Below are 22043 nucleotides of genomic sequence, written 5' to 3' on the forward strand. Positions count from 1 at the left end.
GCGGGGCAAAATTTAAAGCACCCCCCACATCGGGGGTGGGGTGGGGGTGGGGACAAAGCCAGGGGCAAGCCAAGGGAATCAAAGGGTGCCTGCGACCTGAACTCCTTCAAGGAGGCGCATCCCAAGCATCCGAGGCAGGGCAGCGCTCCCTGCTGAAGACGGGGTGGGACTTGCCATTTCGTCGCCTCTTCCCCCTCCCCGCCGCCGCCTCCTCCTCCTCCTCCTCCTCCTTTCCTCCTCCTCTCCTTTTGCCTGAAAGTCGCCGAGCTGCTTTGCATGTCAACGAAGGACCGAGGCGGCAAAAGCAGGAACGGCGATGTCAGTAGCAACCCCTGCTTGACGCGCGGTGCCGCCGCCGCCGCCGCCGCTGCCGCTGCTGCTGCTGCTGCTCAGGCTCCCTTTGGCGAGCGGCTCGGCTCGGTGCATGGGCACGCGAGCGCTCGGTGCCTGCCCGGATCGCTCTCCGAGCCCTTAAGCCAGCCCGCGCTTCGACTCGGCGGGCAGAGAAGAAGCGCCGCCGCGGCTCCTGGCGCCGGCAGGTCAGTAAGTGCCGAGGCGCCGCCCGCCCGCCTTTTCCAGGGGAATTTTGCAGGGCGCCGGTCCGCAGTAGGCGAGCCGGTCGGATATACTAAGGGACCCATCGAGGGGACGTCCGAAGGAAGGGGAGCCGGGAATGCCACTAGCAGCCAGCCAGTGCAGGAGGAGGAGGAGGAAAGACGTTCGTCGCATTTAGGTGCTGGGAAGTGAAGAAAGGGAGGAAGTCCGGAGAATGGCCGAGCAAGCGTCGGGCGGGATGGGAGAGCCAAAGGATGGGCTCGGAGGCAGAAAGAGAGGAGCATAGAGGGGACGCGGGGCAGCCGGGCGCTTCTTAGGCTGGCGTCGGGGAGAAAGACTCGAGAGGGAACGAGTTGAGAGACGGGGGAGAAACGCTGCAGGGACCAAAGAAGGTGGGAAGAGTCGAGTAATGTTTCGCTTGGGGGTTCAAGAGGAGTCCCCCCCCACTCCAAGAGTACCTCTAGGGCCCTCAGAGGTCACAGGGCGTGGTGGGAGAGGGAGAGGGAAAAGGGAGAGGGGCGGGAGAGAGAGAGAGAGGGAAGGAGGGAGGGAGAGAGAGGGAAAGGGAGGGAGCGAGGAGAGGGAGGGAGAGGGAGGGAGAGTGGGGGGAGAGAGAGAGAGGCAGAGAGAGAGGGAGAGGGAGGGAGCGAGGGAGAGAGTGGGAGAGGGAGGGAGGGAGAGAGTGGGAGAGGGAGGGAGGGAGAAAGAGAGGGAGTGAGCCAGGGGAGACAGGGAGAGAGAGAGAGGGAGGGAGCAAGGGAGGGAGTGGGAGAGGGAGGGAGCGAGGGAGAAAGAGAGGGAGGGAGCGAGGGAGAGAGAGGGAGAGAGGCAGAGAGAGAGGGAGAGGGAGGGAGGGGGGAGAGAGAGGAAGGGAGGGAGAGAGAGAGAGAGACAGAACAGATAGACAGACAGACAGTCTTCTTATACAACTCTTCCAGCTCAGTGGCTAGCGGGAGACCAAATCCTCTCCGACCAGGCGCTTTTACCGTCCAGTTCTCTCGCTCTCTCTTTCCCCTCAACGGGAGAAGGAGAGAAAACACCAAGCACGGGACCCCGCTTGATTCAGAATTTAGGGACGGGAAGGAAAAGGCAGCTGTGGAAGGACAATCTTGCCTGCGCTAAAACATTTCAGTCCAAGGAGCCACACTGGGCGTGCACAGACTGGTGGCAGAAAGGAGGGTGGGACAGAGGAGAAGCCTGGAAAGAGCGCAGAGAGGAGACCGGTTGTTAATTCTTCGTCTTGCTCTTGTCCGTTTGTGAGCTGAGCCTCCTTTATAGCCAGCTCTTCCCAATCAAAAGGACAGACGTCCTTTCTGGAGTAAAAAAATAACTTGTAGGATCCGCTTATTTCACTTTTCCCGTTAGCTTATTCCCCCCCAAAGAAAAATAAAATGAAAGCAGCAGGTGGCTGGTTAAGCAAAGTGTTTTCTAGCTGGTAATAATTTATCTTATGAAATGGGGTGGAACGGAAGGTTTAGCAAAGTTAAAGTGGGTGCTAATGATGAAGATGAAAATTGCAATAGCACTTAGGCTTATATACCCCTTCACAGTGCTTTACGCCCGGCTCTAAGCAGTTTACAGAGTCAGCATATTGCCCCCCAACAATCTGGGTCCTCGTTTTACTGACTTCGGAGGGATGGAAGGCTAAGTCAACCAATCAAGATGATAATTGGTGATGATGATGATGATGATGATGATGATGATGATGATATAAATCTACTAGCATATTACCTTTTCAGACAGAAACCAGAACTGCCATCCTGCAATGCATACAGGGCAATAAAATGAACTTAGCGTGTCAATCTTCTAATATGCATTAGATTGCCCTGGGAGACAAGGCAGTTGAAACAAACAGGATAGAAGCCATTATGCGGGGGAGAAAGAGGAAGAAAGCAGGATACAGGTTTTCTTACACAAAGCATATAGTATTGTATTGATAAGGAGCTGTTCATATGAATATCTTTAAAATAAATGCATGTCTGTACATTGCCATTGTTTATATTTCATCTACTGTATAGATGAATTACTGTCACTAGCTTTTATTTCATATGCCCTAGCTCTAGAGCCCAGTCAGAAAGTGACTGTCCCCATTTTATAGAAGAGGATCAGAGGTCAAAGAAAACAATTTTCACACACTGCATAGTTGCAAACCTAAATCTAGTAATAATTGTGCACCCCAAAACAATTGTCAGGTAGTTCTGATTAAAAAAAAATATGAATGGGTTTTGTTTGGGGTTGGGGAATTGCATATAGTATGTTTTAATGGCCACATTCAGATGAACAAAATCTAATTTAGGAATTCAAAAAAATGTCCCAGCTCCTCATTTTCTTTCGCTTTGTACAAGCACAGAAAACCACAGAAGCCACAGCTAATGTAGCTTTACTTTACATTTGTATTGAGTAACTATGTTTATGAATTTCCAGAGAAAATAAAAAAGGATATGAGCCCATGAGGAGCTGCTAAGATAAAAAGCCACAAGTTAAGTCTTATATTTGGTCTCAGACCCTAAACTGTTGCTTCTTTTACAAGTCAGACTCCGTAACAAATGATACATTATTATTCCTAGAGAAGAGAGACAAGCTAGAATGTTCAGCTTCCATTTTTATCAGCAAATTTGCTTGTCAACCTAGAACTTTGCTGTGGCATTCTATGCAAATGGGATATGTATGCATATTTAAAAACATGAGATCTGATTTGGCTGATCTTCATTTCATATCTTCAGGGTTTAGAACTGCATACTACTTACTGGAAGAGTTAGAATGGAAGTCAGGAAACTGAAGGAGTTGTGGACATTCATCTGCTTGGAGGCACTGCTTTGCACTGATATTGTAAATAGTGTATCTGCCTGTCCTTTAGCCTTGCAAAGACAAGAAGAGTGGGTGTGCATATCTCTGTGTAATGATTGCTTGTAAAGTGTGCTTTTCTTTTAGATTTTATATTCGTAATATATGAAAGAAGAAAGATGCAAATTATACTTGCCATATTCTTTAAGCTACAGAGCCAATAATAAGTAGAGGGAATGCCACAAAGGCCAATATATATTGAGCAAAGAGATTGGCATTAATAATCCTTGGTGAGAAACAAATAATTCAGAATTCATATGATCTCAGGTGCCACAGCAGGATTTAAAAGAGGACTTCTGAATGCTTTTAAAAGCTAGAGATTTGCAAAACCCATTTCTTTATTTTTCTTTTGTCTGCTTTGTCTTTTTTGGCTCTTGTTTAGCTGCCTCAGAAAGTCTATGTCTTTAATGTCCTTGCTTTTCTGACCAAGTCTCTTGTCTCTCCCAGAACGTGGGGGAACTGTTGGCCATTATTGAGGGTCAATGGATTTATGTTGACTAGTTTATGCAGTGTTGTTTCATCCTCTTGAAAGTACGTGACATGGAAAAACAACTGTACACACAGTAATTATGCACATGTATTTTACTCTCTGCAGTCTTCCTTCACTTCCGCATACTATGCATGCATATCAGTTGACGCATCTTTTTCCCACTCTCAAATAAGAGTTACATTGGAGATAACTTGGCATATCCAATGGTTTGAGCTAATGTTCTATCGTAGAACATTAAGAGAATCTATTACCCATAGCATACATATGGGGGATTCATTCCCCCCCACCCATTCTTCAGAGTTGCCACTTCAGCACAGCAATATTTTCTTTGCAGTTAACTTGTTAGTGTGAAAAGGACAGCTTCTTTTTTTTTTTTACATTTTCCAATCAGGTTGACAATGTCACACCTACATTTACATTTATAGAAATAACTAATCCTCTGTGCCCTGGAAAACTGACAATGTACATATTGAATTTAAGGTGTAAATACTTTCCTGTGAAACCTTGGAGATTGATAGTCAGCAAAGGCACCATAATAATGTTCACAATGAGTATATTTTTGTATCTTCCTGTCAGGGAAAAAAGTCAGCATTTCCCTTTGTGGTCACAAACTTAGGGTTGTGGGTTTAAAAAGTAAGGGTTTCTTTTTCTCCTCTGCTGACAGCCAGAATCTCTTTTTCTTGTTTCTTAGACTGGTAGCAGATGATTTCGTTTTTCATGTAGCTGTAGGTGGTATCAGTGAGCCATGCTGGCTAAGTTATTTCTTTTTGTCCCACTGTTTTTAGACATTTGAAACAGCATATGAACATTTGAAAAGATAGCTAAGCTTGAAATTATAAAGGTGTGATTTAAATAATAATGCCATGATTTACAAGAAAATATCATTCTCAGACCACAGGTCTAGCTTTAGTGGCTTTCCTGAACTTCAAAGAAACCTTCCAAATGCAAACCCCCATCACTGAAACAGGTTTGCGTACAACAAATGCATTATTTTCACTGTCGTCTATCTTATCATTTATTGATTATTATACTCAGAGTTTCGAAGTCCTTACTGCAGGCACAGATGGATTCTTCTTAATTTGCCAGCAATAAAGGCCACTTATTGATAACTGATTTTCCCCATCCTTGAAAAAAAAGGAGGCATAGGAATGATTAAAATTAATATTATAATTTAGAAAATTTAATTGGATTATTGGGTGGGAAGGAATTTTAAAAGTCTTCTGGTACAATCCCCTGGTCCTCCGACAAGAATCCTCCAAGCATCCCAGAAATGGCCTTAAGTAGGTTAAGCTGCCCAATTGGATTTGGTTCTCCCATCTTCCTTCTTATATATACAGTGAGAAAATTAAAGCTACATCCAACAGTTTATTTTTTACATAAACTTTGAAAGTTTTATCTATATGCGTTAGCCATATTTTATATGATTATAGACTTCTGCCTTGTTTAATCCTGCAGTAACTATTTTGACACTCAGTATCACACCAAAGTCTTTTGCTTGAGATACGCAGGGAATTATGCTATGAATATGATAGTACTTATATTTATGAAATGAATTAAAAATATGTCCTTATTTAACTGAGAATGATATATATTTGATGATATGATTTATGAAATTTACATCCTGCCTTCTTCCAGGAGCTCAACTTATATAACACATTGTACCCCCACATACCCCTACAAAATAACCTTCTAGGACAGTTTGGGTTGAGAGAGAGTGATTGGGCTATGATCACAATATGAGTTTCAATGGTTGGGGAAGGACTTGAACTGAAGACTCCCTGGTTCTAAATCTAACATCCTAACCATTATAACAAGGGTATCAAACTCATGACCCGCAGGCTGGATGCATCACACGCTGGCCATGTCCACCCCCATTCTAGCAAAAGGGGGGGGGACTTGTGATACATTATGTGATGACAATGTGACACGTTTGACACCCCTGCATTATACCATACTATTGCTAATCAGATTGATCCATAATTTCAATGTAAGAAGGATGAGCCAAGAAAATATTTTTAAATTTGTTTGCACTTAGTAGGGCTAAAATCACATGAGTACAGCACCTCTAATTAAAGCAGGTTCTTTTTTCCCTCAACTTCCACATGTAAAAAGGTATAGCTGCCTTAAGAATTACATTATGGAGAGAGGCGAATAATTGAAATCATTTCAGAAGCCTGCACTCAGAATTAATCTCCCTCCATCCCTTGAAGAACAGTAATTACCTTGGCTTCTGATACTTTGCATGATTTATTTTACCTTTTTACTGGTTTGTATATTTCACAGCAAGGAGCTGTTCAGCACTGAAAACTCATCTCTGATTATTAGAAAACTTTTTTAACAACCGTTTGGCTTACCTGGGCATTGTCCCTAACCTGAATTACAAGAAGTCAGCTTTGACCACAAATTCTTTCTATCCGGAGAACTACGAGCCAATCTTTTGCCACAACCTTCTAGGGCAAGGCTGAGTCATGAACTGGGGAAAGTGACAGTTGACGAAGGGTGTGGACAAAAACAATTGGACTCAGTCTCCAGGCAGAAAGGCATGCGTCAACCCATCCATGGATTCTCCAATTGTCATGCTGGAGAAACAGGTAGTTCTCAACCCTCAACAATTCATGTAGTGACTGTTCGAAATGACAACATCCCTGAAAATACATCCCTGTCTTATGATCCTTTTTCACACTTACGATCATTTCAGCATCCCCTTGGTCACTTGGCAAAATTCCAATGCTTTGTGTTTATAACAGTTGCAATGTCCTGGGGTCATGTGATCGCCCTTTGTGACCTTCTGACAAGCAAAGTCAACAGGGAAGCCAGATTCACTTAACAACCGTGTTATTGACTTAACTGTGGCAAGAAAAGATCGTAAAGTGGGGCAAAATTCACATAACGAATGTTTCACTTAGCAACCAAAATTTTGGGCTCAATTGCATTCGTAAGGCAAAGACTACCCTGTATACAATATGTGCACAATGAAAACTGGATTTTTGTCTCCTTCCCTACCATAAAAGAAGACCTGACCTGGGGTGCTCACATTGCAGCACTGGTCAAAAGGGCCCAGCAGAGATTATACTACCTGAGACTTCTCAGAAAATAACAACTGAATGAAAAACTGCTGGTGACCTTCTACCACTGCACTATAGAGAGTATCTTAACTTACTGCACCTCTGCAATGTTTGCCAATTGCACAATGGCAGATAGGAAAGCACTCCAGAGGGTCAACGTCATTGCCCAGAAGATCATTGGTTGCCCTCTCTCCTCTTTGGAAGAGCTTTATACAAAACATTCTCAAAGATCCATCTCATCCTGGGCACCTTTTTTTTTGAACTATTACCATCTGGCAGATGGTACAGAATAATAAAAACAAGCACAAATAGGCTGAAAAACAGCTTCTATCCCAGGACAGATAGTGTATAGTGCAGTGTTGGTATGGTGTTGGGAGTTTTCGGCTCAATGTGTGAAGGGTGAAGTATGTGTGTCTGTTTATTTTCACGGTCATGATGGGCACTCTAAATGGTGTTTGATTTCGTTGTACGAGGTGCAATGACAATAAAGTAAATTAAACTAAACTTTTTGTCAGTGGAGATTCTCAGTGATCCAGGTAGAATTGTTTGGAAGTTGAGTTAAGAAACTACTTGGATAAGCAGCAAAACATTTCAAAGCAAGAAGAAAAAGCAGTCCAGTTGCCATGAATCAACTTCCAGACTTCTCTGTTTTTTGTTTTGCCATCACAAAATTATAACTTTATGTTTGTAAACTGCTTAGACCAGGGCTGTCAAACTTGCAACCAGAAGCGTCACGTGCTGGCCACGCCCACGTCCGGTTTAGCAAAGGGGCGGGAAGTCGCAATACGTCATATAACACTGCCGTAATGACATGAATTTGACACCGCTGACTTAGAGTCACTTAGACAGTGAGATAGGTGGTGTATGAATGTGATAAATACATTACACCTGCATAGCAGGGTGGGATGCTACTGGTTCTGCCTGGCTCTATAGAACTGGTAGCTCTGAAGAGCAGCAGACACTGAACCGGTTCTGTGTCTGCTGCTGCTTGGCCCACCCGCCATCCCGGGCTCTTACCTGTCCTTTATTTCCTGCTTTTTCAACCTCAGCTGCTATGCGTGGCAAAGCTGATGTTGAAAAAGCAGGAAAAAACAGGTTTTTCAAATGCTGCGCACCTGCGCACAGCGCTTTTCAGCTGTCCGGGCAGCGCAGCTTAAGTTTTTTTTATGCAAAGCATGCATGCGCACGCAAAACATAGTCACTGAACCGATAGTAACACCGGTTGAATCCCACCACTGCTGCATGGCTTTATTTACTGCAACTCTTGACATCTGAATGTCACAATTCAAAATTTACAAAATTTACAATTCAAAAAGAACATGGAAGATTCAACGCATATTATTGTTTAGTCCCATGGCTAGGTGGTCATCAGAGGTCATTTGAATACAGTAGCTCCTATGGTTATAGTTAATAGTATAGTTATAGTTAATGAACTTGATTTTGTCATATCGCTTTATGGTATTTTTTTTTATTAAACTATTATAAATGAAGTAAACCATTGGGTTCACAAGCAAACAAACATCATTCTCCTTTCCTTGTACTAAGAAAAAAGGATGAGAAATAGTAGCCTCTTGGGGTCTTTGAACCAGGCTAACGTATAGAGCTTTTTGGAATCCTTTAGAACAGGGGTCTCCAACCTTGGCAACTCTAAGCGTGGCAGACTTCAACTCCCAGAATTCCCCAGCCAGGCTTAAAGTTGCCAAGGTTGGGGACCCCTGCTTTAGAATGATCAGGCTCATTGGATAACCTTAAATCAATTTTCAGTTCAAGCATTTTTAAAAAAATTTATTTATTACACATTTCCCAACATTTACACCTCATTTCCAATGTTTACAGCGCTTCAGTATTGGTATCATTCATAATTACATACTTGTATTTTCATTTTTCTTCCTTTCCTCTCATATAATATTCTTATAATAATATCTTACATATATATTTTGCCCTTTCACAAATATCTATATACATATATTTCCTGTCGCTCTTAAGTAAGCTTTATATATAGTCTTTACACCTGTTCTCTAACCACTCATACCATGTATCCCAAATCGTGTAATATTCCATTTCTCTCTTATTTTTTAATTCCATCGTTAGTCTGTCCACCTCCACAGATTCAAGCACCTTTTTTATCACCATACCTTCTGTGAGAGTATTGTCCTGTTTCCAATTTTGTGCAAAGATGATTCTAGCCGCTGTTGTTATGTGGAGTATCATATACTGTGTTTTTTTAAACTTAAATTGCCTTTTATTATATCTAAAAAAAATAGTTCTTGTCTCAACTCGATTTTTTGTTTTGTAATTTCTTCAAGCCATTTCTTTATTTTAATCCAATATTTCCTGGTTTCTGTGCATGTCCAGCAAATGTGAAAAAATGTTCCTTGTTTATGCTTATATCTCCAGCATTCCGCCGATCTACTTGGGTACATTTTTGCTAGTCTTGCTAGAGGTTAAAACATTTTATATAAGTTTTCTTTGTATGTTGCTGACAATGTTTCAGTTCAAGCATTTTATCAACTTAGGGAGAGTACTATTTTAGGCTCAGCATGAAAGAAATCTTTATTATTTTTGTTAAAGATGGAAAAAGTAGCATGAGATGTATTTTGCAATTGAAAAAAAAAACATATTTTGATCTAGCCACAGTGACCCAAACCTCTTGTATAAGATCTGAGTCACATTATTGGAATATTCTATATAGTGCTGTGCCTGAAGCCTCCTGAGAAGCTGCAGTTGATCCAAAATCCAATTACTAGGGCCCTGACTAGCATTACCATTCTTACTCCAGAAAGATATTAATTTGATTTCTGTACAATTCAAAGTACAGATTATGATTTAAAACCTAAGATCAGAATACCTAATGTACCACCTACTCAAATATGAATCTGCCAGACTGATAATAAGAGCTTCTGACTGCCCCCACCCCACCCCTCAGGAGCCACAGGGAAGTGAGCTTTGTTCTTAACCATTGTTTTACTGACTGAAATCCCCCTGTTTCTAAACTTATTATTTTTAAGTGTAAAAATAAAAACTGTCCTTTATAATTTTCATTTGTTGGAATCTAATGGATTTGGGGTATTTTCATTTATTGCAGTTAGCCACTTTATTTCTTCTGACAGAAAGGTAGTGTGCAGAGGTGGTATTCAGCAGATTCTGACCAATTCTGGAGAACCGGTAGTGGACATTTTGAGTAATTCAGAGAGCTGGCAAATACCACCTCTGACTGGCCCCATCCCCATCTATTCTCTGCCTCCCGAGTCCCAGCTGATTGGTCAGGTTTTCTTTTGTTGCCCTGCACAGGAGAACGTAGATGGAAAGCAGGTTAGAGGGAATGGAGATTTTACAGTATCCTTCCCCTGCCACGCCCACCAAGCCATGCCACGCCCACCAAGCCTTGCCCACAGAACTGGTAGTAAAAAATGTTGAATCCCACCACTGGTAGTGTGTATGTGAGAAGAGGAGATAATTTGAGTACATCACACATACAGTGATGCAGCCCATGTGAATGAGTGTAATTCTGCATTTTTTCCCCTATAGTAGCCAACTTGCTGTCTATGAGATGTTAATGGTAAGATCATGAATACAAATTCAGTCTACTACACTAGTAGTTTCTTGGCTACTGATATTCTGAGGTATGTTGCCTTTGACACTGAAGAATCTCTGCAAATGAAAACACACAGTAAGACTGCCATAACTGTCCCTACTTCAGCATTTATTTATTCTGTAACCTATATATGAAATCTCTTCCCATGATCTGCCCAGTGTTTGCTTATGTTCTTCCTGCAGGTTCACTTTTAGGTTAATTTCCCTTAGGAAATTGGCACGATGAGATCTAGAATGAGAGAAACAGAATTTAACCAATAAAACCATTTTGTATAAGTATAGCTTATAGCTTTCTCACCTTTTGCTTCTTCCTGTTGAAAGCCCAGCTCATAGTTTACTGTTCTAAAGTTAGCTTTGGATTGAGGATGCTGGGTCAAATCCTGTACTGGACAATTACAGATTTGCCTGAGGTCATGCAGGTGATTTCTCTGCAGAAATCACTCCCAGAATTCCCCAGCCAGCTTTGCTGCTCTAAAGGCTATGTGTTTATTTATTTATTTATAAAATTTATTTGCTGCTCATCTCGTATAGAAATAACTCTGGGCACCTTACAGCATTAAAATATTGAAACCCTATAACACATAAGCAAATTATTACCTTGTTTCCAAAAGACACTTGTCATGGAAACCTAAGAGGATAAATGGGACTTAGGTTTAAATAAAAGCCTATAGGATTGCAATCTTAACAGACCCAATTTGTGTTGCCTCCTCCTGACTTTTAAAGCTCAACACAATGCAAACCTTAGGATCTGTGATGGCACCGTGGTTAGAATGCAGCATTGCAGGCTAATTCTGCTAACTGCCAATTGCCAGCAGTTTGGCAGTTGGATCCTGACCTGCTCAGGATTGACTCACCCTTTCATCCTTCAGAGGTTTGTAAATTGAAGTTCCAGATTGTTTGGGGCAATATGCTGACTCTGTAAACCGCTTAGAGAGGGCTATGAAGCGGTTTATAAGTCTAAGTGCTATTGCTATTAGGATGCACTTACCTCCAGGAGGCTTAACTGCAAAATCAATTTATTGGGTTTTAAAATCTCATGCTCACAGATATTGCCTTTTCCAGCTATCTGTGCCTCCATCAGGGATAAAGTGGCCTTTGAGAAGAGAAGCTGAGATATTTTCAGTTTTTAAACACTGGCATATTGATTTTTCCCTATACAGATTTGACCTTGTTTCGGAACTTTGACTTTTTAGCAATTTCAATTGTTGTTTTTCTTACCTAGGCAATTTGATTGAAACCTACCTTAGGATATGAAATAAGGGTCACATTTGATTTTTATCATTTATTGGGTTGTTATTGTGTTTTCCCTGTATTGTTTTATGCTTTTACTTTTACCATGAATTCTGATGCTGACAAAATGTAAATAGGAGGAATATATTTGTATGTATGTATGTATGTATGTGTGTGTATATATATATATATTTTCTTAAGTTTTCGCGGGTACTTACATGTATGGCATTCAGCTTTGTTTGGGTATTTTCCCACGTCATTGTAGTTGTGCTTTTAAAGTTGTAGCAATGCTTCTGTATAGCCTGATGATGGCAGATGAGATTCTGCCGAAACGTTGCTACAACTTTAAAAGCACAACTATAATGACGTGGGAAAATACCCGAACAAAGCTGAATACCATACATGTAAGTACCCATGAAAACTTAAGAAGCTACAACTTTAAAAGCACAAACTATAGTCATTATAGTTGTGGTTTTAAAGTTGTAGCAACGTTTCGGCAGAATCTCATCTGCTGTCATCAGGCTTCTATATTGTGTTTGTCTGTATATGTGTGTGTGTGTGTGTGTGTGTGTGTGTGTGTGTGGTTTCTTCTTAGATTTCTTGTTTTTCTTTTTCAATGGTATTGTGTTGGACTGGGCTTTTTTGATATTTTTCAGAGTTTCTCATGCTCCTTGAGTTGTTTTCCCCTGTAGGATTTTATCCATGAAATTTTGCTTAGGCCCTCTCTGAGTTTGTTAAAATCAGCTCTTTTAAAGGTTAAACACTGGTTGGATTATATTCTATTGCTTGTGTTTGCATTATGTTGAATTCCAGTATGACGTGGTCACTCTCGCCCAAGGTTCTGGCAACTTCAACTCCCTCTATCACTTCTTCTCTATTAGTAAGAATTAGGTCAAGTACAGCTTTTCCTCTGGCCTGGGCAATTACACATGGTATAATTGCAAAAAAAGAAGAAGCAACAATGGACAATCAACAGAACTTAAAAATTATTCCGATCATTATCTATAATGAGATGATACATAAATGAAGACTTCATTATTTCCACTGATTAGCATTATAATATGATTATTTTTAACAGGTGTGGGAGATGGCTGTAAACAGGAAACAATTAAGCATCCTGTGTTATCTGTGGCCCTAACGGACATCAGCTGTTCTGTATTTCTTCTAAAGTAAAAATAAAAGACCATCCTTACAGTTATCAGTGTTTCTTGCCCTATTCCAGGATTTTTCCAGTATTTCCCATGCCAAATGAAAAGCAGGATATGTTTCTGTCTTATCATTAATACTGTACATCAAGCTGTAAACGTTTAATGACAGTTTCTCTTTCTTAGTGACAGTGCTCTCTTTCTTAGTTTCTTAAAATAAAAATGTGTTTGCATATTTTCTTCCTGTAACAATTTCCTTCCCTTTCCCAGCTCTAAATGTGTTGCATTGCATTTCCTATGGTTTCAGGTTCTTGCAACTCTTAATTGCCCTAGAAATTCAGCTTTCATTCCTCCTTGGTAGGATTTTATATTTCTTCCTTTAAGACACGAGCTGTAACAGGTCCTCTCCCTATACACTGTTCATGGTACTAATTCTACAATCTGAAATACACATACTTTGAAGTAAGCTATACAAATCAGAGAATGAATATTAAAATTGTACCTATGGGTTATATCCAGTAGGTCCCTTTGTTGATGAAAAGTGCTTTGATCCGGCAAGAAATTTCCACCTGTTGAACTAGACGGAAAGTGTATTTTGCTGTTTCCTACTCCTCTTCACATCTGGAATATACTTATAGGAAGATAAGGCAGGCTACTATAAGAGAGAAGCAAAATGAATAAAAAATAATGTCCCTTCTATTGTGCTGGCAAAAAATCTCCTGGAACACAGCCTTTGGGGAATTTAAAGAGACCATCAGCTCTAATTTTGTGAACACAATTCACAACAAATTGTACTGTTTAAGAAATGTGCCATTCATTGCAGTGGATTGTTCTGTAATCCATCTGTCTCCCTCACTACATTTTAATCCTGAATTAATAGTGCTCTTCCTATTCACTTTTCTTTTTGTCAGTGTTAAAAGCATCATTTCACTTTGGGCATTATTTGTCAAGTTACTCAAAATGTTTTTTTTTTTCATATTGAATTGCATTTCAAGCTACACATGTATCAATAGCGTCACCATGATGTGAAGTAAAAAAAAAATTAAAAAGTGACAGCTCCTTGGGTCAGTGTGGCATGATATATAAATACAGACTTGACTCAAATGCAGAATGACTTTTAGTAAGGAGGGCAGCCTAGTCAACGAACTGTCTTTTCAGGTGTTTTTTTTTTCAGCCCTCAAAATTGACGTAGCTAGTTTACTTAGGTTATGAGCTTGAGAATATTGGCAGAATCCTATTGGATCAGGGCCATCATTCACAACATTTTTCTACCAATGATGCAAATGATGACATAAATGTAGTGACTTCTTGCCTGCATTTCTCAACAATAGATAAAAAGAGGGCAGCTACTTGTGATATTGGAAGTAATCAGTAGTCAGTGGTATTATAGAAACTGAAAGGAAAGTGCAAACTCTTATATTTCCCGGAACATGTCAGTTCAGACATTCTGAAATATGGTATGGTATGAACAGCAGCAGACAGTATATAGAATACCCCCAAACAACTTTCTGAAGTCTAATATCTGGAAAGAGACAAAACACCCTCACATCTCAAGTGGTAGAAGACAGAGTTTTGAATACAAACATTCAAACTATTTATAAGATGTGTCACATCCTTTTAAAGGAATTCAGGTTAGTGGTCCAACTACAACTGGTGGTAGCCAATTCAATACTACTTTTTTTTCCATCTAGATTGTTCCCATTCAAATTCATTAATTGACTCTAGGTTTTTAATATTGTGAGAGGACTAGAAAAACTATTCCTTACCTACTTTCTCCATATGCAGCAGATTTTATATACTCTGTTATATATTCCATTATTTGTTTAAAGGTAAAATTCCCCAAAGCTGTCTAACATTTTCTGACAAGGGAGTTGTTATAATCCTTTGATTATTGCAGCTATCATTTGCTGTACCGTTCCAGTTCTATCTATGGAACCCTCTAATGCAGTCAATAGGATAGGACACAGTCTTCCGAGTGTGATTGTTGCTTCCTTGACTTATTTAAGGATTTAATGCTGTTAACTTTATTTTTTATTCATTTGATAATGATAATTTAGCTTTTGCCTTTTTTCAGTAACCGCATAATAGCTTGCCATTTTTGTTGAACCTTTCACTTCACTCATTCATTCATCCATTCATCCAATTTGTATTATCACCAAAATTAACCACCACTCATAGTGGTTAAAACATATACAGTAAAAATAACCAGATACTGATAAAGAACCACTATGACCAGCTCTGTGTTTTTGGTCTGTGTTTGTTTTGTTTTTGCCTTCAGGTCAGCCTTGACTCCTGGCAGTTATGAAGAAAATTCTTGCAAGTTTCTTGGCAAGTTTTTCAAAAGCGGTTTGCCATTTCCTTCTTCCTAGAGTTGAGAGAGAGTGACTGACTGAAAGTCATCCTGCTGACTTCTATGCTTGAAGGAGTGCTGGAACCAGAGGTGGTATTCAGAAGGTTCTGACCAGTTCTGGAGAACTGGTGGCAGAAATTTTGAGTAGTTCGGAGAACCAGCAAATACCACCTCTGACTGGCCCTACCCCCATCTATTTTCTGCCTTCCGAGTCCCACCTGATTGGATGGGCCTTCTTTGGTTGCCCTGCACAGGGGAACGGAGCTGGAAAGCAGGTTAGTGGGGTGGGGAGAGAATGGGGATTTTGCAGTATCCTTCCTCTGCCACGCCCACGAAGCCACACCACACCTACCAAGCCACGCCCATAGACCTGGTAGTAAAAAAAAATTGTATCCCACCACTGGCTGGAACCCAGGTTTTCCCAGCCCTAATTAACAACTATATAACAATTATATTAGACCCTATTAGTTTATCTGTGATGGTAGGGCTATCCTCTCCTACTTCTCTCCCAAGTAGGCTTCAGTTCAACCCTAGCAAAATGGGTGGCTTGGGGGTTTGGGGCCTTCAGGTTCTTTGAGTTTACCATCTTTGGTGCTAGATGTGGTGGCTCTGCTACCAACAGACCCTATGCACAACCGGGGGGTCCTGTTGGGTGCATGACTTCTGCTTGAGGCACAGATAGGAGGTCCTTTGCACAAGTTCAGATTGTGTGCCAGTCGCACCCATTCCTCTTTTGAAAGGCTCTACTCTCAGCATTTCATGCTTTGATGATCTCTTACCTAGATTACTTTAATGGGCTGTACATGGGGCTAACTTTGAAGAGCATGTGGAAATTGCACCTGGCAAAAAATATAACAACACAGGCAGTTATATGCACTTCTGGATAAGTGCACTTTTGCTTCCAAGTTCAATTCAAAGTGCTGGATGATGATATATAGGGCTCTACATGGCATGAGACACAGTTATTTGAGGGACCGCCTCTTCCTACCCATTCCATCATGTCAGGCAGAAGAGGCTTATTATGAGTCCTATTACTTAGTAAACACAACCAGGGCTACCAGACCTGCTATCACCAAATGATGTGATTTATCTAACAATCAGTTTGCTTAGCGATGAAAATTCCAGCCATAATTAAGGCAATTAAGTGAGAACTAGCTGTATAGTTTTAAACAGGTTTTAATTGGATTTTAACCATTTTGTTTTTGGTTGTTTATCTGTATTTGTATACTGGGGTGTTTTTTTTTTTTGGTTATTTTAATTGTGTGGACCACCCAGAGTTAACAAGTAGCTATATAAGTTATTTAGATAAATAAATATTTTGATACTTCTCTTGTATCACTCTCTCATAAAGAGATATATGTCTCTTGTATCACTCTCTCATAAAGAGACATATGTCTCTTTAATGCCTATTTTCCCAGTTTAGTGATCAAACTTAGAAACTTTGTTGTTCTTTTTTGTTATAACAGCCTTAATAATTCAGTATGTAAGAACATTAGGCTGTCATTGTGCTCACTGGTCACTAGGCTCCTATGGGACAGCAAACAATATAAATCTAACAACAGTAAAAGTAAACTTCCTCATCCCCTCCATTGTTACTTTGGGTCAAAGATATACAAGTTAAAGAGCACGCTGAAGAATAGATAGTAGAAATTTAAAGATGGGTAGTAGAGAATCAGGTCGATATAATGGTTAAGGCACAAGACTAGAAGCCAGGAGTCAATGGGTTCTAGTTCCACCTTACGTACAATGCCAGTAGAGTGTTCTTCAATGGAAAACCACTTTTGAGATTGTGCTAGGAAAACTACAGGAACTTGTCCACACAGTCACCAGGAATCAATACTGTCTCAAAGGCATACATAAAAAGGAGGGAGGGGAGAATAATATTTTGTGTCTTCCATATCGCATATTTGAAATTAAATCCAAAGCATTATACCATTATACTATTTATTCATCATACTCTCTGTTTCTTAGTTTTTATTACCAAAATGAAAAATACCTTTTCTATTATCCCACAAATGTTCTGTATTCCTAAGCATTTTAAAAAAGTGACAGTGTAAATGGGCTTTGAAAGTCTCTGTAAAATTATTTCTAAAGGAGGGTGCATGTGCTTTTTTTTAACAATACATGGATTAATGAGGCAGGACTTCATTTGCAAAAGGCAACTTAATTATCCATCAGAAAAAAATGAGAACATTTAGAAACATATATCACCAGTTTATCTGGAACAAAGATAAAACTAACTTACTTTTAATTTGCTAAACCTGTTTTAAGAAATTGCCATTGGCAGCAAGTATGGATTGTTAAGTCAACTCATCATTTTTGCCTAGTTTAAAAAAACATCACTGCAAATCAAATACATCAGAGGCTTCCTTGCGTTTCTTTGGAGATCCCTTGCTGTAAGACTTTGGTTTGTAGTCCCATATTCCATTATCTGAAATAAAGCTGCAGTAGAAACAACAAAGTTTACTTCAGAACAGATACATAAGATTGCCTTAGCAATCTATAACAGCAATAGCACTTTGACTTATATACTGCTTCACACTGTGCTTTACAGCCCCCTCTAAGTGGTATACAAAGTCAGTATATTGCCCCCAACAGTCTCAGTCCTCATTTTACAACTTTGAAATGATGGAAGGCTAAGTCAACCTTGATCTGGTCAGGACTGAATTGCTGGCAATCCATAGAATGAGCTGCAATTCTGCATTCTAACCAAAGCACCACCAAGGCTCTTGTGTATACTTTCTTAGGAGTAATACATTCAGGGGTGGAATTCTACCGGTTCAGCCCGGTTCTATAGAATCAGTTATTATGGTTCCCAGTAGTTCGGAGTACCGGTAAAATGGGCCCCTGGTTGGCCCGGCCCCTCTCCTTGCCTGCTAGGAGTGGGGAGGGAGAGACCAGGGAGCACAATGCTATACTGCCCGGGCCTGCATCACCCAGGTGACATAGGGAAGGTAAGCCAGGGCTGAGAGCTGCTGGGCTCCCCACCAGCCCGCACCTCCACTCTGGCACTGAGGCAATGAGGCAATGAGGTGCACCCTGGTGCAAAGTACAGGGTGGTGAGTCCCAGCTGCTGCTTTGCCAGCCAGAACCGAGCCGGTAGTCCATACACCATCTCCTCGCAGAAGGTCCCGGCCTCAAGTGTGCACATGTCAGGTCCTGGGCCTGGGTGAGGCCAGGACCTTCTATGAGGATATGGCGCATGGGTGAGTCCCTGTGGCACTGTGAGATGCATTGCTCTGCGTATGCCCAAGAAGGAGTAAAAGACTTGGGTGTACTTTTCTGCCTCCCTTCACTTCGCTCTGCTACTGCCCCTTTAAGATACTTCGATGTGGAGGGAGGGACCAAAAAGGGACAGGCAGGGTGCAGGAGCTGCCTTCCAAGTCTCACTGTGTCCCCATCCCCCACCAAGAAGCCTCCCTCTTTGCTGGTAGGAGAATCCTTTAGCCACCGCCCCCCCGGCTCAGTTCCGGTCAGCAAAGAAATGGCAAAAAGACACGGCATCTGGAGGCTTCTTGCAGTGAAAATTACTGACCTCTGGCTTTCCTTGCTCTGCTTCTCCAATGCACCACTGCTGCTTGGCCGAAGTCCTGTCCCTGGGAGTCAAAGCGCTGAAGCGTGAGTGGTGCAGGAAACTTTGGCTGGGCTCTCAAGAGATGAGAGTGACTCCAGCTGCTTTTCTCCCCTAACAGGCGGCCAAGCTATCTGCAAACTGTCAAGTGCTCCTCAAGAGAGATAATTTTGCAGATAGCTTGGCTGAACTCCTGTGCAAAGGGGAGCACAACATTGTTGCACCACGCTAACACGGGGGGGGGGGGCTCACACCTGAATCAGCAGCATTGTTCCAGTGGTGCTGCCCTGAGGACACTACCTATGCCTGCACCCATCACCAAAGTGCGGCGGCCAGAGAAGTGCTCCATCCAGTGCTCTATCCAGAAGCATTGAACTTCTGATCAACGCTGGAGGCAGCGCTGGAAGGGAAGAGGCAGCACCCAAAGGGGCTTTCACAAAGGGGGAACCCTGCTGGCTCCCAGATGTCCTGTTTGCAGCCCTGCCCAAGGATGTGCTCCCTGCCCCCCATTACATATCTATCGGGAGTGCCCAAGCCTGGCTTCTGGAGTCCTTTGGGGCATCGGGTGTAAAACTGCATCCATCCGGCCGCTCCTTTGTCTGAAGGGGAGATTCCTGGTTCCTTGTGTTGCCATGTTTTTTCTCTCTCCTGAGGATGGTGGAGGAATCGAGAGTTTCACGTATTTGTGGTGCGGGTCCCTGTCAAAAAATTGGAGCCTTTTGGCAATGCTTCTTATGTTTTATGTTACCAGCGCATTGCAGGCTGATAAATATAATAGTTAGGGTAGAGAGGCTGTTAAGAGAAAGAGAAATTGTAATATAATGGCAAAATAGTTCTGTTTTATTATACTGGTTGGAAAGTGGCTTCTGATCATCATGAAATGCAAAACAATCAAGGTGACAGTATTTAATACCTGAGATAATAAACAGTTGAAATTCAACAATACAGAATGAACCATTTTATGTGACACCTCAATGTTGATACTTAGGAAGAGACAATTTTGCAGATATCTTGGCCACCTCTTAGTGGAGAGAAGCAGCCAGAGTCATTCTCAACTCTTGAGAGCCCGGCCAAAGTTTCCTGTGCCACTGTCAGTCAAAATTCAAATTAGTGGTCCCCGAGATTTAAAATTATGAGTTTGGTGGTCCCTGAGGTCAAAATGGCTGGTGGACCCTGGGTTAGGGAAGGGAGGGAGAGAGAGAGAGAGAGGGAAAGAGAAAGAAAGAGGGAGGGAGGAGAAAGTGAATGGGATATGGAGGGAGGGAGGGGGAGGGAGAGAAAGAGAGAGAAGGAAGAGACAAGAAAGAAAAGAAAAAGGGAAAGAAAGAAAAATGGAGAGAGAAAGGAAGAGAAAGGAAGAAAAGGATAGACAAAGAAAGGGGGGATGGAAGGAAGGGACAGAAAGAGAGAGAGAGTGTGTGAGAGAGAGAAAGGAAGGAAGGGAGGGAGGGAGGGAGGAGAAAGTGAGTTAGATATATAAATGGATAAATAGATACATGGAAGGAGGGAAGGAGAGAGAGAAAAAAGGAAGGAAGGACACAAATCCTGGCTTCAGAAGACCCTTTGAAACAGCACAGCAATCTAGGGCTAGCCTGCAAGGTCATCATCTAGTCCAACCCACTGCTCCAGCAGGATTAGAAGGAGATGTGTGTGTATGTGTGTGTGTGTGTGTGTGTGCATGGCTGTCAAAACTCCAAAAACAGGTCAAGTAGCTCTGGGGAGGTCAGTCATAAATTAGAACACTTGCTAAGCAACCGGCCATTAAGTGAGGACCACTTGTATTTGATTTGCCAGTCACATGGCCACCAGGCCACACTCACCCAGTCATATGACCACCAAGCCACCCAGCCAGTCACATGACCACCAAGCCATGCCCACCCAGTCACATGACCACCAAGCCACACCCACAAATTAAGCTTCGCTCACAGAACCGGTTGTTAAAAAATTTGAATTCCACCCCTGGATACATTAATGTAATTTCCAGCACCAACATGCATACACACTTCAGGATAAACACACACACACACACACACACACACACACATACACACAGAAAGAGAGAGAGAGAGAGAGAGATTAAGGGGTAAGTAATGCATTTAATATTCTGTACAAAGCTGCACCTCTTTTACCAGCCTTTTAGTATTAATTTTAATCTCTATTTTTAACCTTTTTATATTCAGATTTTGTTTTTCAAGTTTTGTTAAGTGTCTTAAAAGGCACAGTATAAATTGGATAAATTATTTGTGCTGTAAATTATTTCTGTCACTGTACCAGGTGAAATTAATATTCTTTGTGGAAATTTTTTCTGAGAGGGAGACAGACAGACATGTTAGAATCTCTCACATATTCTGTTCTCCATTCTTGATCATTGTCTGGTCTTGTTCGTGTTCTGAAAGATTTGCCCACACATCCTTCTGTTAGGAGAAACCATGTACAGACATTTGGTCGTAGTTGCTCAATAAAGAACAGTTAGCATGCTTTCCTGCTTGGTGGATTGGGAACATTCAAAACTGAAGCTCTGTCCAAAACGGGGAAGAAGAAGGAGGATTTAACCTGTCATCAGCTCCCATAGCACTTGATAAATACAGCACAACCTGAGCATAGAGAAAGATTTATGAGAGGACAGGCTACCATAGACTTTATAATGACACTGAAGAGAGTACTGTAGAATAATGTAAGACTAGTTCCTCTGAAAATAAATAATATGTGGAAGAAAGCTTTATAATGTTCATGAAAAACAAGCATCTAGCCAGGCAGTTGGGTTCAATGATTTAACTCTATTATGCCAAGGAAACCAGCCTCAAATTTCCTCTTTTCCATAACTGTAGAGATACAAGAGCTTTGTCATTTTGCAGCTGACCATCCTATCATGCCCTGTTCCAAGACACTGAATTTCATTTCCCTTATGCTAACAAGTGTTAAGTGTTCTGAGCTCATCAGGTATTATTTGTTTACTTGGAGAATCTTTTCACCTTTTTATTTCATCTTTATCCCAGTTCATTGGATATACAATATTGTACTATTTAAGCTATATAAGGATGGCACTCAGTGGCTGCATTCATACAACAAACACAATTAATACTGGTACTGACATTGTTAGCACAACCCAGAAACATAGCAAAACATGCTTGATTTGCATAAAAATCTAATGCACTCTATGCCAAGCATAACATATCCCAATTTAGCCACTATGTTGGTA

The 22043-nt window shown here is 41.4% G+C and overlaps 1 protein-coding gene across 3 annotated transcripts in view; it reads left to right on the plus strand.

Annotated features, from left to right (window-relative positions):
• Nucleotides 1–22043, plus strand: part of LBHD2 (LBH domain containing 2) — a 61619-nt gene that overhangs the window by 13888 nt on the left and 25688 nt on the right. Inside the window, exon 1 of one of the 3 annotated variants that reach the window (XM_087922223.1) lies at nt 115–543. The exons of 1 other annotated variant lie outside the window; for it this stretch is intronic. The gene's annotated coding sequence lies outside the window, so the exon portion shown is untranslated. Of the gene's footprint in view, nt 1–114; nt 544–22043 lie in introns of those variants that run through there. One more of the 3 variants, XM_026698548.2, reaches the window with a different exon arrangement.

Source organism: Pseudonaja textilis, chromosome 1 (genome assembly GCF_049901715.1).
Source record: "Pseudonaja textilis isolate UNSWEBS1 chromosome 1, rPseTex1.2, whole genome shotgun sequence".
In the NCBI taxonomy this organism is placed as follows: Eukaryota; Metazoa; Chordata; class Lepidosauria; order Squamata; family Elapidae; genus Pseudonaja; species Pseudonaja textilis.